Below are 15,458 nucleotides of genomic sequence, written 5' to 3' on the forward strand. Positions count from 1 at the left end.
CCGCTCCAGGCTCCGTCACGACTTATGATCCCGCTGGTTGTTATGGAAATAATGAAGTTTTCGGGGGCGTGCTATGACAGCGCTGACATACCGCTCAGCAGAGACCTCTGCATCGTTTGTTACCTGAGGGCTGAGAGGAGAGGAGAGGTCAAAGGTTAGAGGTCAGCAAGCCAAGGTTTATCAACAGAATAGATTTAGCTTGACCCTTCCACGACCCCCCCGGTCGCACCTCTTCATTAGAGCCAGCCTGACATCGGGTAATGAGGTTCCTGCCGCTCGACGTAGCGTATTGATTCCCGAGGTTATTATTGTTTCCATTCACCTCCATAGTACAGTATGTCTCCCTTCGTCTCACCATATGACCCATGGTCATTATTCTAGCTCCTTCCACACCATATTTCGCGCCCCCGCCCCCGCCCCTGTATTTCACTCCTCTGAAAACCTCTTCAAACCCTCTCGCTCTCCTGCTGATTTGTGACTGCTGTATGGTCTCTGTCTCCTTAGAAGTCTCAAATAATTAATTTCTGTTGAGTAAGAGAGGGGGGGGGGCGGGTTACCAGTTGTACTTTCTGACAGGATTTGTAATTAGCCCGCTAATGGAAGAGACACGGGTGCGTCAGTGGTGTTGAAGGCGCGCGCGTGTGTGTTATTAAAGTGTTATTAAAGTGTTATTAATATCATACTTTTACCTCAGGGATTTTATCAACGTCGAGTCATTAGTTTGAGCTGAAATTCCTCGGCGAGAACAGATGGGGTAAAAGGGAGGGGTGGGGGGGTGGGGGTGGTGTTGGGGGGGCAGGGGGGGTGTTGGGGGGGCAGGGGGGGTGTTTGGCTTATAATGACGAAGGCTGAGAGCGTTGAAGGAGCTCCTGACTTCAAAGGAAGAGCCAGACAGACAGCACAAGGACAGCCAGACGTACAGTATACTGAACAGAACCTGTCAGGGGCTCAGGTCTAACACACGCTCACTGCAGTAGACTCACTGCAGATTCCTGTTCCCAGGTAGACAGAGCAAACAAGCATTGCCCTCGTATTCTGCCACAACAGCGAGGTTCTCATCATAGGCTGATACAGTATCTGTATGCAAACACACTGTTCAAGGCGAGAGGCCAGAGAGAGAGAGAGATGGACTCTGATTGGCTGCCGATGAGCCTCTGTTCAGGAAAAGAGCCCCTCATCCCTCTACTCTACAAAACATCAAACGAGAACATAAATACATTTCAAAAATAGCGTACATTACAAAAATAGACTCTCTCCATCTCTCTCTCTCTCTCCCTCTCTCTCCCCCTCTCACTCTCTCCCTCTCTCACTCTCTCTCTCTCCCTCTCACTCACTCTCTGGCCTCGAGACCGGAACAGTGTGTTTACATACAGATATGGTATAAGCCTATGATAGGACCTTGCTAGTGTGTTACACTTGTCAGGTTTGTCTTTCACTGACAGAATACAAGGGCAGTGGTTGTGTCTCTGTCTACCTGGAACAGGAATCTGGAGGCACAAGGGGGCTGTTCTGAGGGATGTCAGCCCCCCCCCCGCCCCACCCCCCCACCCCCTGGCAGGGGAGTGACAATGCTCTGGGATAACCAGGGGCTGGGCAGGATGTGGAGAGGGATTGGAGGAGGCCAGGGATGACTGTTGGATGGCTTCTAGCTTCTACTGTCTGAGCTGGGTCTTAGACAGTTCTCTCCTTATGAGATTGAGGGGGGGTGGAGTGTGTGTGTATGTGTATGAGAGAGAGAGAGAGAGAGAGAGAGAGATTACACTCACTCTGAGAGGAGAAGAGTAAATGAAAGGGAGAGAGTGTGTGTGGGTGTGGGAGGGAGGGAGGGAGGGGGGGGAGAAAGAGAGAGAGTGAACACCCACATGTTGCTCCATCAAGTGCACCTCAGTGGCCCGGTACCACCAGGGAAGAGACAGGGAACTAAACACTGAGAGCCAGTCGGGGAGTGAGAGAGACGAGGCCTCGGTCAGGGGGGAGAGATGAGGGGGGAGAGACGAGGCCTCGGTCAGGGGGGAGAGAGAGGGGGGAGAGATTAGGCCTCTGTCAGGGGGGAGAGAGAGGGGGGAGAGATTAGGCCTCTGTCAGGGGGGAGAGAGACAAGGCCTCTGTCAGGGGGAAGAGATGAGGGGGGAGAGATGAGAGAGAGATGGGGGGGAGAGAGATGAGGGGGAGAGAGATGAGGGGAGAGAGAGATGAGGGGAGAGAGGTGCAGCATGTCTTGTCACCATTAGATGAGGAGCAGAGAATGACGGTGTCGTGTTCTGGCTGCTCGCGGTGTGACGGGTCCCTCAGAGTGACGCGTCTGCCAAGAGGCTGGCAGGCTGCTCGTTGACGCACGCTCAGTGGACGCGATGGGACACACACACACACACACACACACATCCTCATCCTCTTTCCCTCCGAGTGTCTGTGGTTGCACACCCCTTCGCCCCAATCCCCTCTGTCTGCCTGTCTGTCTGTCTGTCTGTCTGTCTGGACGTTCATGACAAGACACAAGATCCTTTTATTGTCACACAATTGCTCTCATCACTGTTTCACACATTTGCCACCCGATGCCGTGCCCTGCGTAAGTCATGGGACAGTGCCCTGCGTAAGTCATGGGACAGAGGAGCACTGCGCTCCAAAGGCTTTTGGGGACACTGGAATAGGGGGGCTATGTATAAGAAAGTGAAAAGGTGTTGTCATTTCTCATTGGTGAAACCAATACGTACACCAATACCATGAAATAAACACTGGGAATCTTTACTTTAACCTCATAGTAATCGTTTCATTTCAAATCCAAACTTTTGGAGTGTAGAGCTAAAAGAAAATATATATATATATATTCACTGTCCCATTATTTACACAGGGCACTGTATGTACAGTAGTATTTGTAGGTGTTTGTCTTGTGGGGCATGGCCAATGGGATGCCCCTGTTTGAGCAGGAAGTCCCGCCTTAGAACCAACACCTGTTGCCTTGTTAGTGGCATGCAACGTGTGTGTGTGTGTGTGTGTGTGTGTGTGTGTGTGTGTGTGTGTGTGTGTGTGTGTGTGTGTGTGTGGGTGGGTGTGGAGTCTAGGGGGGCGGGGGCATTGTTAGTGGTAGGCACACCTGAAGTCGCACTAACGCTGCCAGTCAACCAGGGGGTGCTCTCAAGGGAGGAGGCTGGAGACCCTGCTCCTCAGGACTGCAGAAGAAGCCAGGAGGGGAGCTGGCTGCATGGATGGCTGTTTAGTGAAGAGCATGGAAGTGTTGCCATTTACACCAGGAAGGTAGATAGCAGCCAGGGGCAGGGGGTGGTCCTTCTGCTTTGAGGTAACGTTTTAGAAGACCAGCTGTATTTCAAATTCATCTATGATTTGTGTGAGCCCCGTCTTAAGTTTCCACATGTTTTGTTTAGTGTAAAAACCTTCATTTAATAAATGTAATAAATTTACCAGTTAAAAGCTGGTTTTAATGTAGTACCGCTGTTTTAGACCTCTCATTTGTTGCTTTTAATACAGCTTCAAACAATGTGTGTGTGTGTGTGTGTGTGGTTGGTGGTTCAGCCTTGTCCTCGGTCATTCATGGTTCTCCTCCACACTTAATTAAATGATTAAAAAGGTTGATTGGTGCAGTTCATTCACTGGCTCCCCCTGACTTCAATCAGCCGCTAATTGAAAGGTAATAATGCAGTCCAGCAGAGCTCTGATGAGGTTCTGTGTTCAGTCTACTGCTGCTTTTCCAGCATGGATTTATTTGGCCTTGGTTGGGGGAGAAGACTCACTGTGTTTGCTAAACCACAGGTAAGAAACCTGCATAACAGTGCTATGAGGATTTTTTGGGGGAGGGGGGGGGTCGGGTGCATCTGTGCACACAAAAGGGAAAGAGTGAGAGGTCAGGGAGGAGAAAGAAGGTCATCTGCACAACAACAAAACAATGGCTGTAAAATCTTGGGTTTTGTTTCCGCTGGGATCATATATACTGAAAAAAAAAAATGTATGCACTCACTGCAATGTAAGTCGCTTTGGATAAAAGCGTCAGGCTAAATGGCACATTATTTTTTATATATATCTATGCAAATCAAGTTAGATATTGATATTTTGATTATTCTTTCCGGGCAGGGTAATTAGTTTTAATCCGTTCTGGGGCACAGAGGTAACAGGAGGAAAACAGCACATTTATATTGCATGAAGGGACAGAAGGCTGTGGAGAAACTGTACGGGTCAAAGAGCAGAAGAACCAGGATAAACAAAGATCAGCTCCTGGTGCTTATTGAATGTGTGCATGGACAGACTGTTCCTTTAAGTATGGAGTGAAATAAGTTACCTTATTGTATAGAGTGGTGTTGTTGCAATAACACTGCAAATGAGAGGGGGGGGGGGTTAGAGAGAGGGATTACTCCACCGACACAGCATGTGAATTTTATTATTATTATTTATTATTATTTGCAGTATACAGCTAGAATGTACGGAGCCTACAGTGTTCCCTTACCCTGGGCTCTGGATGGTTGTGGCTGTGTGGTGGTGGGGGGTGGTGGTGGGGGGGGGTATAGGTTGTAATTGTGGAGGTGCTTCACTGAGAGGCCTGAGTGCTTTCCTACGGGCATAAACCAGACAGGAGACAGCCAATCAGTCAGCTCTCTGCTGCTCCGCTTCAAATTCATTTACCAATGATTACCTGCATCAGGTATCCAGAGCTGCTGCCTTTCCCCCTGAAAATCTATACTGGAGACGCGTGTGTGTGTGTGTGTGTGTGTGTGTGTGTGTGTTCCCTGTCTGACGTAAATGCCATGTTGAGCAAGCCAGAGCTTGTTTGGTGTTAAAATAAGGTGTGTGTGTGTGTGTGTGTGGAGTCTGGTGGGGGGTAGCAGGGCAGGAAGTCTGAGCCCTTTTTCTAAGAACAGGGAGGAATTAATACTGTGCTGTACGGATGTACACTAGCTACAGTGTGTGTGTGTGTGTGTGTGTGTGTGTGTGTGTGTATAATATATATACACACACACACACACACACACAGTGGATATATACACACACAGACAGTACGTATCAAAGGAGGCCTCTCACTGCTCTTCCAGGAACGTGACCCAGTCATAATGTCAGTCATCTCCTCGGGGCGGGTCTGGGATTAAACCATGCCAACGACACTAATGAAGGGAAGGTTTTGCTGTGTGAGCCCGGCTCCACCGGGGGTCAAACCGTGCTTCTGTAGCAGATGAGAATCGGTGAGTAAGCCTCTAACGGCTGTCCCTCCCGCACTGACGTCCATCACACGGAGACCTGAAGGCGGCCTCACCATAGGTCAACGAAACCCACGGCTTTCAGTGTCGTTGCTGAAGCGTTGGTTATGGGAACGTTTGTGAGGTTATGAGTTGGCTTCCCTGGATGATGAAGGCAGAGGGGGGGGGGACTCCTTTACACTGGCCAGGATCACTACAGCGTCCCTCCCGTACACCGTCTGTGTGGTCACACACCAACACACCCTCCCAACGAAGCACAATCATCCTAACTTTGCGTCCTTTTGCGCGCATGACTCTTTTGCCCCTGTCTCAGACAGTGTATGGTAATAATAATCATATATGTATTATTAGTAGTGGTAGTAGTAGCAATAATAATAATAATAGATTGCATTTATATAGTTCACCCAAAATGCTTAACTTACCAATGCTCACGCTTACCCAAAATGCAAATACATTCTTTCCCATTGCCAAACAAATTAAAAAATATCTTTTTTTGTCTTCCTATGTTGCTGGAGAGGGTTAACTCCTCACTTTTCAGACCCGGAGTTTGCTGTCTTTGTTCCCTGTTTCAGACCGCTAGCTAGCGGGTCCAGCAGCTCAGGGTGGATCTACGACAGCCAGGATGACATTTGATTGAAAAAAAGAAAGGATGGCAGAAACGGAGGGGAGGGGACAGATAGAACACATTCTCATTGCCTAAGTAGTCACTGAGATGGAGTGGTGGTTTAATGTATCTCCTGTGTTAGGCTTACTGGAGAAATGGTGAGCTTAACACAGATAAATTGGGCATCAGTGCCCTCAGAAAATGCGAGTTTTTGTTTTTTTTAATCCTAAGTATCCTGCCCTGAGGACGTAGTCATGCATTTAGAGCGATGTTGAATGCAGTGTGTTGCTTTGGCTGAGTCTTAATTATCGTACAAGGAGGACTATTATTTCATTGGCATATCTCTCTGTGTAAACCAGAAATGATTGCTCTGTCTTGGCCACGGCTCTGGAGATATTTGAAATGAGTGGTGAATTAGTCTCATACATCCTCCTACAATCCTAATTTTCAAGTATATGATTGTTTTCCTTCCAAAGGGCATTTGTGTCACTTTTCTGTAACTCCCTCTTTGAATGTATTTCATATCCAGGCATTAAATCGTAATAGACCTAATTTACATGGTAGTCTGTTGTTGGTGAGGCTGGGGTGGCTTGTCCCTGGTCTGCTGTGAGCTGTCAGGAGATGCCGTGCTCTCTGGGTTATAGTCAGTCTGTCCTTGTTGTCAACGGGCGCAGCCACAAATCTGTTACCCTGCAAGGGCACAAACAGGAAGCTGCTTGTTCGGCCAAGCAAAAAGGTCGGAGGTCAATCTCCACCCTGCGTGCTGGCGGAGGGAGGGCCGTCTGTCGCCGAGGACATGACAGGGACACGGCAACAGGGCCGTCTCTGTCTGGCCGTTTGGGGACAAGAGGCGCTGCTCTCTCCGTAGAAATAGAATGATTTTATCATTCTGTTTCTGATTCTATCATTCTATTTCTATGACTCTCTCCCCTTTGAATGATCCTCAGTGTGATAGACTTAATTTTCTCCTTTCAATTGCTATGGTATTGACCAGGATGCTTTTTGTCACAATATAATATGACAACATTATTGCATTTGATTGTACAGCATCGTTGAAAATGTCAAATAAAAGCGGCTTATTAATATATATATCATATATTAATTTTGTTTTACATGGAAAACCTGAAGCAAAATCCTTATTGTAAATGTTGCCTACCACAACCATATGTGTTTTATCTTCTCAATAAAAACACATTTGAACACAAAGCAGCTTAAAGGAAAATAAGATAAACCAAGCAGGCTTTTTCCTCTTCATCGTGACTCTGGGACCTGTTTCCAGTGGCAGCCCGCCTCATCGCCGAGCACGTCGTTTTAAGATATTCTGGAGGCGACCTCCGTCCCACTCGCTGCACCGTCACCAAGCGAGGCAGCGAGGCAGCCCAGAGTCACCCGAGTCTGAGTCAGGTGGCCGTGGAGCTGTCGGGAGCAGCGCCTCGCCGGTCGCAGCGCTGCGGTATTCATGTCCGGAGGTAAATAATGAATCCAACAAACAATGAAGAGTGGTGCAGCCAAGGGGGAACGACTCATTAAAGGAATAGCGGCAGAGTCGCGGCTTCCTCCTCCTCCTCCTCCAATCATTTACATTTATATTTATGGCATTTAGCAGACGCCTTTATCCAGACCTTACTTAAACAAATACATTTGTTTAAGTAAGTGACTCATCTATCCAGTCATCATAAGATAAAGTAATCAATGCTCAGACCAGGGGCCATTGGCAGTCACAATGCTTAGAAGAAGGATTATTTTTTTTATTTTTTTATTTTTTTTAATTAACAGGAGAGAAACTTGTACATAATATCTGCCATTTAGCTGACGCTTTTATCCAAAGCGACTTAGATTGCAGTGAGTGCAAATCTTTTTCTTTTTTTTTCAATCAGGAGGCGGGATTAGAGCAGGATGGTTTTAATGGCTGTTGACCCGTTGACCCGTTGACCCTAAATTGAATCAATCAGACACCAAGCGTCAGATAAACCTTTGTGGGGAGGGGGATGATGGGGCTTAAATGGTTCATCCCAAATGCACAAGCAGGTCAGAAGGTGACGTTAGGCTTTGTTGTTATTATTGATGTGTGCATTTCTCTTTCATTAAATTCAAGAGAGTTTCAAATCTGTGCTGACCGAAACCGTGCGTTGATACAGGGAATATTATGTTTTTCTCTGTTTTGTTCAATCAGTTGAATTCCAGTTCAGACGTGTGTCCACAACCACTCATCACAAACTTAATATAACATAATATTCTTTTGTCAAGAAACTCTCTCCTGCCCCAGTGGTAATAAACTCTCTGAGAAGCCCAACCTTCTGATGACAAACCTTATCAATGTTCAGACTTATCTGAGCTTTCCTCTCATATTTGACCTCTCTGTCGTCATGTGTTCTACTCCTACCTAATCCCCCGTCTAGACGCACCCCAGAAGTATGGCTCGACGCGTCCCCAACAGGCTGCCCCGGCTGCCATGGGATTGTTAGCGTACAGTCAGAGGGCCCTAATGTGCAGTGTCTTCTAAAAGCCCACGCTGTTCTCTGAAATTGGTGTCATTAGGAGAAGAGGAGAGAGGCTTCCTGCCCGCCCGCCCGCCTGCCTCCCTGCCTCCCTGCCTCCCTGCCTGCCTGTCTGCCTTAGTTTCCCCTTACTGCACCGACAGCTGTCTTTGTTTCAAAAGCCCTCATTATGGGCCTCTCCATCTCTCTCTCTCTCTCTCTCTCTCTCTCTCTCTCTCTTTCCATCTCCCCTCTCAGTGTCTCGTGTGTTCTCTCTCTCTCTCTCTCTCTCTCTCTATCTATCTGTCTGTGTTTTCTTGTTCTCTATCTCTCCCACCCACCTCTCTCTTTCAGGGGGGGCCGAGGGAGGGAGAAAAATCGGAGGACGGGCTCATTGTAATGCACGCATGTTTGATGCCATTCCTCATTTCATTCCATGCATGACAATTAGCCCGTCCTCCAATTTCTATTTCCACCAGCCTCCACTGCTCTCTCTCTCTCTCTCTCTCTCTCTCTCTCTCTCTCTCTCTCTCTCTCTCTTCCTGCTCTTGCCAACCAGGCCCTACTCTCCCTTTCTTTTCTCATAGGCCCTGTCGAGCGATCTGATTGGCAGGTAATTACCAAAGGGGTGACAGCGCTCTATTTCAGTATGAGCAATGAGTTCAAAGGTTGCCAGGGCAAATCACTGTCATCTCTATTTATGGTGTATACCCCGCCCCCGCCCCTCCTCCTCTGTGAGAACGTTTTGTTCCATTGTCCTCTCTCTCTCTCTCTCTGTGAGGTATAGTGCTCGCGAGACATTGTGAGACACTGATTTCGGAGAGAGCTCAGCCCAGGCTACCTATCTGGTGTTCTAAGTGCACTTGGGGAGCAGAACCCTCGCCTCCCCGGGCTCGTTCTGGCTGTCTCAGCGTGTCCACTGAAAGGGTGAGGGGGGAGAGGGGGGAGAGAGGGGTTAGCAGCTCTGGGGCCACACAAACACTGCTATTAGAGGAGCCTCAAAACAAGCCGTCTCTTTGGATTTAAGTACCATGTGAAGAGGTTATTTAGAGACCCACAGCCGAAAGGAGACGGTTGGATGACTGATGAGAGGCACAAAACATAACCTCCCAGAGTGACGAGAAGACCAAAAACTATGGTTAACGACGCACAGCCCAGCGGCCAATTAGACCTGAATAACACTGGCGGCAACAAAAGAACTCAAATGACTGGGATTACTTACTTTCCACTACTTCCGGTAGATCAGTAGGCAGATCAGTAGGTAGAACAGTAGGCAGATCAGTACGCAGATCAGTAGGCAGATCAGTAGGCAGATCAGTGGGTAGATCAGTGGGTAGATCAGTAGGCAGATCAGTAGGCAGATCAGTGGGCAGATCAGTGGGCAGATCAGTGGGTAGATCAGTAGGTAGATCAGTGGGCAGATCAGTAGGTAGATCAGTAGGTAGATCAGTGGGCAGATCAGTAGGTAGAACAGTAGGCAGATCAGTAGGCAGATCAGTAGGTAGATCAGTAGGCAGATCAGTAGGTAGATCAGTAGGTAGATCAGTAGGCAGATCAGTAGGCAGATCAGTAGGTAGAACAGTAGGTAGATCAGTGGGTAGATCAGTAGGTAGATCAGTGGGCAGATCAGTAGGTAGATCAGTAGGCAGATCAGTAGGCAGATCAGTAGGTAGAACAGTAGGTAGATCAGTGGGTAGATCAGTAGGCAGATCAGTAGGCAGATCAGTAGGCAGATCAGTGGGTAGATCAGTGGGTAGATCAGTAGGTAGATCAGTGGGCAGAACTACTACTGCGTCAGTCTTGTATAGAGGCGGCCTCATGTCCGCGGCCTCCTGGCGAATAGACGAGATCTGTTTCCCCCGCGTGTTCTACTTCCTGCTTGTTTGTTGGGCTCACTGCCGTTTCTGTGATCTGGGAGACACAACTGGGTTCTTGTTGGCTGTCCCCCGTCCCCTGTCCCCCCCCCCCCGTCCCCACCCCCCACCGTGACTACTGCGCCCTCATTGGTATCATTCACAGAATTAACACATCAAAACAGCTGCTTGTTGTGAGAGGTCTTCTGGCTTCCCATTTTGCATTAGCGGCCAGGCTAACAAAAACAGGGCTTCGGAGATGGAGTGCATTAGCATACTCTTTAGAGGTGACCTTACGCTCACGATCGGTGACCAAAATGGAGCACGGATAATGAGCTGATAATGATACATTTGGACTTATGCTCATGTCGTTAATGCTGATTTCCATTGTTGTGTTGACATGCGGGTAAGGAGTGAGTGATTTTCCATTTTAACTTGACGTGATAGACATGCATTAATATCAGGCTTCATCCCAACATGAATTGGCATCCACAGTTCATACTATGGAAACAATGTGTAATTACCTAATTTCCTTATGGTTGTTGCCCTGCAGTAAATATGTCAGTAGTATCCATCAGCAGCAGTATCCATAAACCCCTGTAGGATATTTACACTCACCGAGCACTTTATTTGGAACACTATACTAATACTGGGTAGGGCCTCGCTTTGATCTCAAAACAGCCTCAATTATTCGTGGTATTGATTCCACAAGATGTTGGAAACATTCCTTTGAGATTCTGGTCCATGATGACATGATTGCATCAAGCAATTCCTGCAGATTTTTCAGGTGCACTTTCAAGCTGTGAATCTCCTGTTCCACCACAGTCTAAAGGTCTTCTATTGGATTCAGATCCGGTGACTGGGAAGGCCACTGAAGAACACTGAACTCACTGTCATGTTCATGAAATCAGTTTGAGACAACATTTGCTTTGTGACATGGTGCATTATCATGCTGGAAGTAGCCATAAGAAGATGGGTAAATTGTGGCCATGAAGGGATGCACATGGTCAGCAACAATACTCAAATAGGCTGTATACCCCAAAGTTTGGCATTCGAAATCAAACAATTATGATGGAGGTTAAGCAGAGTATCAGCTTTTATTTGATGGTATTTGTGTACATATTGGTTTCACCATTTAGCATTGAGAGCAGTTTTATACATGGTCAAATGACAACTGTTGGAGTGTAGAGCCAAAAGAACAAAACATGCTTCACTGTCCCATCACTTACGCAGGGCTCTGTACAGTATGTATTGAATTTCTTCCCTTCTTCCTTCCTTTCCTTCCTTCCTTCCTCCCTTCCTTCCGTCTTGCCTTCTTCCTCCCTTCCTTCCTTCTTCCCTTCTTCCTTCCTTCTTCTCTTCCTTCCTTCCTTCCTTCTTCCCTTCCTTCCTTCCTTCCTATCCTTCCTTCTTCCCATCCTTCCTTCTTCCTTCCTTCTTCCCCAGTACACAGTTAATAGCCTTGGTCTTCAGATGTTATGTAACAGCAGCCTTTAAATATCCCGAGAAGCCTCTCATTTGAGGTGCAGCATAAATGATGCAGGGCCGCGGAGTGACGCACACAGACACAGAGCCACCGCGAGCTGGCGCTGGGACACGCACACACGCACGCACGCACGCCACAGCCACGCTGCCAACGAGGCTGAGTCACGGCCGGCCCACTCTCCGAAAAGCCACAATCGGAAAACTCCTACGACAGTGCAACACTGTTGGTGGAGGATGTGCTCATTTTAGAACTTTTGGGCAGTTCTTTTTTTTTTTTTTTTGTTGTTGTACGAAACTATCTTGAGTAACTATGGCATCGTGTCGGCCTGCAGGGATATTGTATTTCAAACGGTGGAGCTGGGAGGGAAAGTCTTTTCACTGTGATGGCTAAGTTTATCTTATTTGGAACGTATCCAAAATACAAGGACACTCTCTTACAGAACGACCGAGCTTAGATGCAAATCTTAGTTTTTAATTGCACAGTGCAGAGTGCATACCAATTGAGTGTTTCACAGAAAGCTTTGTCAGGTTGGTCCTCTCATTTGGAATGTGTCATGAAGGGAGGCTTTACACGTGTAGCTGTTTTACTGCAGTACCAAGCAGCTCCTCCACCCCCTCCACTCCCCCCCTCTCCACACAGGGACATAGAGGAGGGCAGTAGTGGACTGGCCATCTGGAGCACTGGGGGAATTCCCGGTGGGGGCCGGTCGGTCTGTGGACTGCGGGTCCGGTGAGCGACGCAGCTCACTACTCCATCTTCCCCGGCGTGGCAGGCCCAGGGGTCACGCAGCCCTGCCCGCCCCCCCCTCCCCCTCCCCCCCTCCCCCAGGGCCGTTTTGATGTCCCAGTCCGTCCCTGTGGGCGGGCGTGGTGGAGACGAGGCCCCCCAACCGCAGGCCGGAACATTCTGTGCAGACTGGCTGGTTCTGACCACAACCACCAGACCATAATCTACCCGGTTACAAGAGTAGAGACGCAGCTGTTAACTTTAAATTAGATTAGATATTACTTTATTAATCCCTGCAGGGAAATTATATTGCCACATAGGCCGTGACATACTGTAAGAAACACACACAGTAATAGCAACGTTAACCCAGTTGGGTGAATCTGCTTTTAGTTGAGGTCCTTTACCTCGCTGCTGAAACAAGCTGTAAAACATGCCACCGTGGGCTGTTCTGGTGCCAGTCAGGCACTTTAAAATATTGATTGAGGACCTCTTTGGTGAAGGATGTGATGTGTCTCTCTGTCACATAATGTTGTGGTTTGATATGAGGTATTGATTTCTGCATTTGACTGTGTTGTATATTTAATGTGCTGTTTTGAATTGGTATATATAAATTGTGGACAGGGTGCAGCAGACCTTGGACTCAGTGTGTTTCCCCTGTATATATACTGTATATAAAGGTAAACAAACCACTCACATCACCGTAACCAGTTATTGATTTAAACATTAGCCCTCCACCAGCCTCTTGTTTCCTCTGCCTTCACAGGGAAGCCAACACCCAACCCTCCATAACAACCACGAACCTCTGATTCAACACCCGACCCTCCATAACAACCACGAACCTCTGATTCAACACCTGACCCTCCATAACAACCATGAACCTCTGATCCAACACCTGACCCTCCATAACAACCACGAACCTCTGATTCAACACCCGACCCTCCATAACAACCATGAACCTCTGATTCAACACCCGACCCTCCATAACAACCAAGAACCTCTGATTCAACACCTAACCCTCCATAACAACCATGAACCTCTGATTCAACACCTGACCCTCCATAACAACCACAAACCTCTGATTCAACACCTGACCCTCCATAACAACCATGGACCTCTGATTCAACACCCTAACCCTCCATAACAACCATGAACCTCTGATTCAACCGGGGCTACATGGAGAACAGAGCTGGGGGAGGATGACGGTTCGCATCATCAAAAAGCGCCCCCCACCTGATTGATATGCACCTGCAGTCTCCATGCAGGCTGCTGCTGCAGTGGAGGAGAGAAGAGCAGGTAGGGGAGGGGGAGAGGGAGAGGGAGGGGGAGAGGGAGGAGGGGAAAGGGAGAGCAAAAAACCCCTACCGTAAGCACTGTGTCCTTTTAAAACACGCAGATGTGAAATCGCTACTCTAATAACAACCTAATTAGTGCATTATTCCTGGCATTGATTTCCTGAGGCCTACAGTAAATTAGACTGGATTGTTTTTTTAAGGGATAATCTGCCTGTCCTGTACATCTGGGAGGTTAAGTGAATCACACTCGGGTTACGTTGTGTTGTTTGACAGTACGGTTTGATCTCTGCCTGGGAATGAGTGGTCATGCACTGGAGACTCGGAAGAGGAAATCCAGGAGTCGTTTTCTGCAGATCAGAGTTTTTATTTGTTTCCCTCCCTATTGCTAAAGGTCAGGGCTGTCCAGCTGTGGAGCAAACAAATGGAGATGGAGTCCGCCTACAGTTTCCTCAGACATCACTGAAACTGATGGGGAGCGATGCTTTGATTTAGTTTTCGGTAGATCAAAGGTTTATTGGTTGTCAGAGGTGCTTTTGTTCTCCGTTTGTCTGGCCACTTGGTTTCTGTCTCTCACTGCCCTTCTTTGTCTCTCGGACTCGGTCTCTGCCTCTCTCTCTCTCTCTCTCTCTCTGACACACACACACACACACACACATACATACATACATACATACACACAGACGCATGCACATACATACACACACATACATACATACATACACATACATACACACAGACGCATGCACATACATATATATACATACATACACACACACATATATATACATGCACATACATACATACATACATACACACACACACACACACACACATACATACATACACACAGACGCATGCACATACATACATACACACACATACATACATACATACATACATACACACAGATGCATGCACATACATACATACATACATACACACACACATATATATACATACACATATACATACACATGCACATACATACATACATACACACAGACGCATGCACATACATACATACATACATACACACACACATACATACATACATACATACATACACACAGACGCATGCACATACATACATACATACATACAGACGCATGCACATACATACACACACATATACATACATACATACATACATACATACATACATACATACACACAGACGCATGCACATACATATATATACATACATACATACACACACATACATACATACACACACACACATACACACACATATATATATATATACACACACACACACCCACCCCCCTGTAACTGTTACAGCCACACAGCAGTTTGGCACCAGGCTCATTTCTTACCTCGTTAAACCAGACAAAGAGCGACCTGGCGGCTTACATAAACTGCCTTAATTAAAACTCATTAATCTGCCACGTTTTCCTATTAACGACCCCGATTAATCACAGCCGATAACTAATGTCCCATGAATAATGGATGGATGGACGGTTGGTTGGATGGATGGATGGATGGATGCATCCTCACAAACAGAAAAAGCAACAGAGCAGATGTGGGGACATGTTTGTGTATGGCTTCAAGTTCACCCCCCCGCCCCTCTCCAAACTGCATGTCTGTGGTTTAATGTGGTCTCCATTGTTGACGGTGACGTCTTTGTTAAGGGCCCAAGCAGGTCCCTTCAACCATCTGGCGACAGAAGGCCTTTTTCATTGATGAGGTGTGCGCCATTTTAGTGACATGAGGTCCTGGTATGAGGTCCGGCGTGTGCTAATTTCATTAAGTATGTAGAGGCAAGCACTGACACCCCCCCCCCCCCCCCCCCCCACACACACAC

The sequence above is a fragment of the Argentina silus genome, assembly GCF_951799395.1.
Source record: "Argentina silus genome assembly, chromosome: 21".
Classification (NCBI taxonomy): Eukaryota; Metazoa; Chordata; class Actinopteri; order Argentiniformes; family Argentinidae; genus Argentina; species Argentina silus.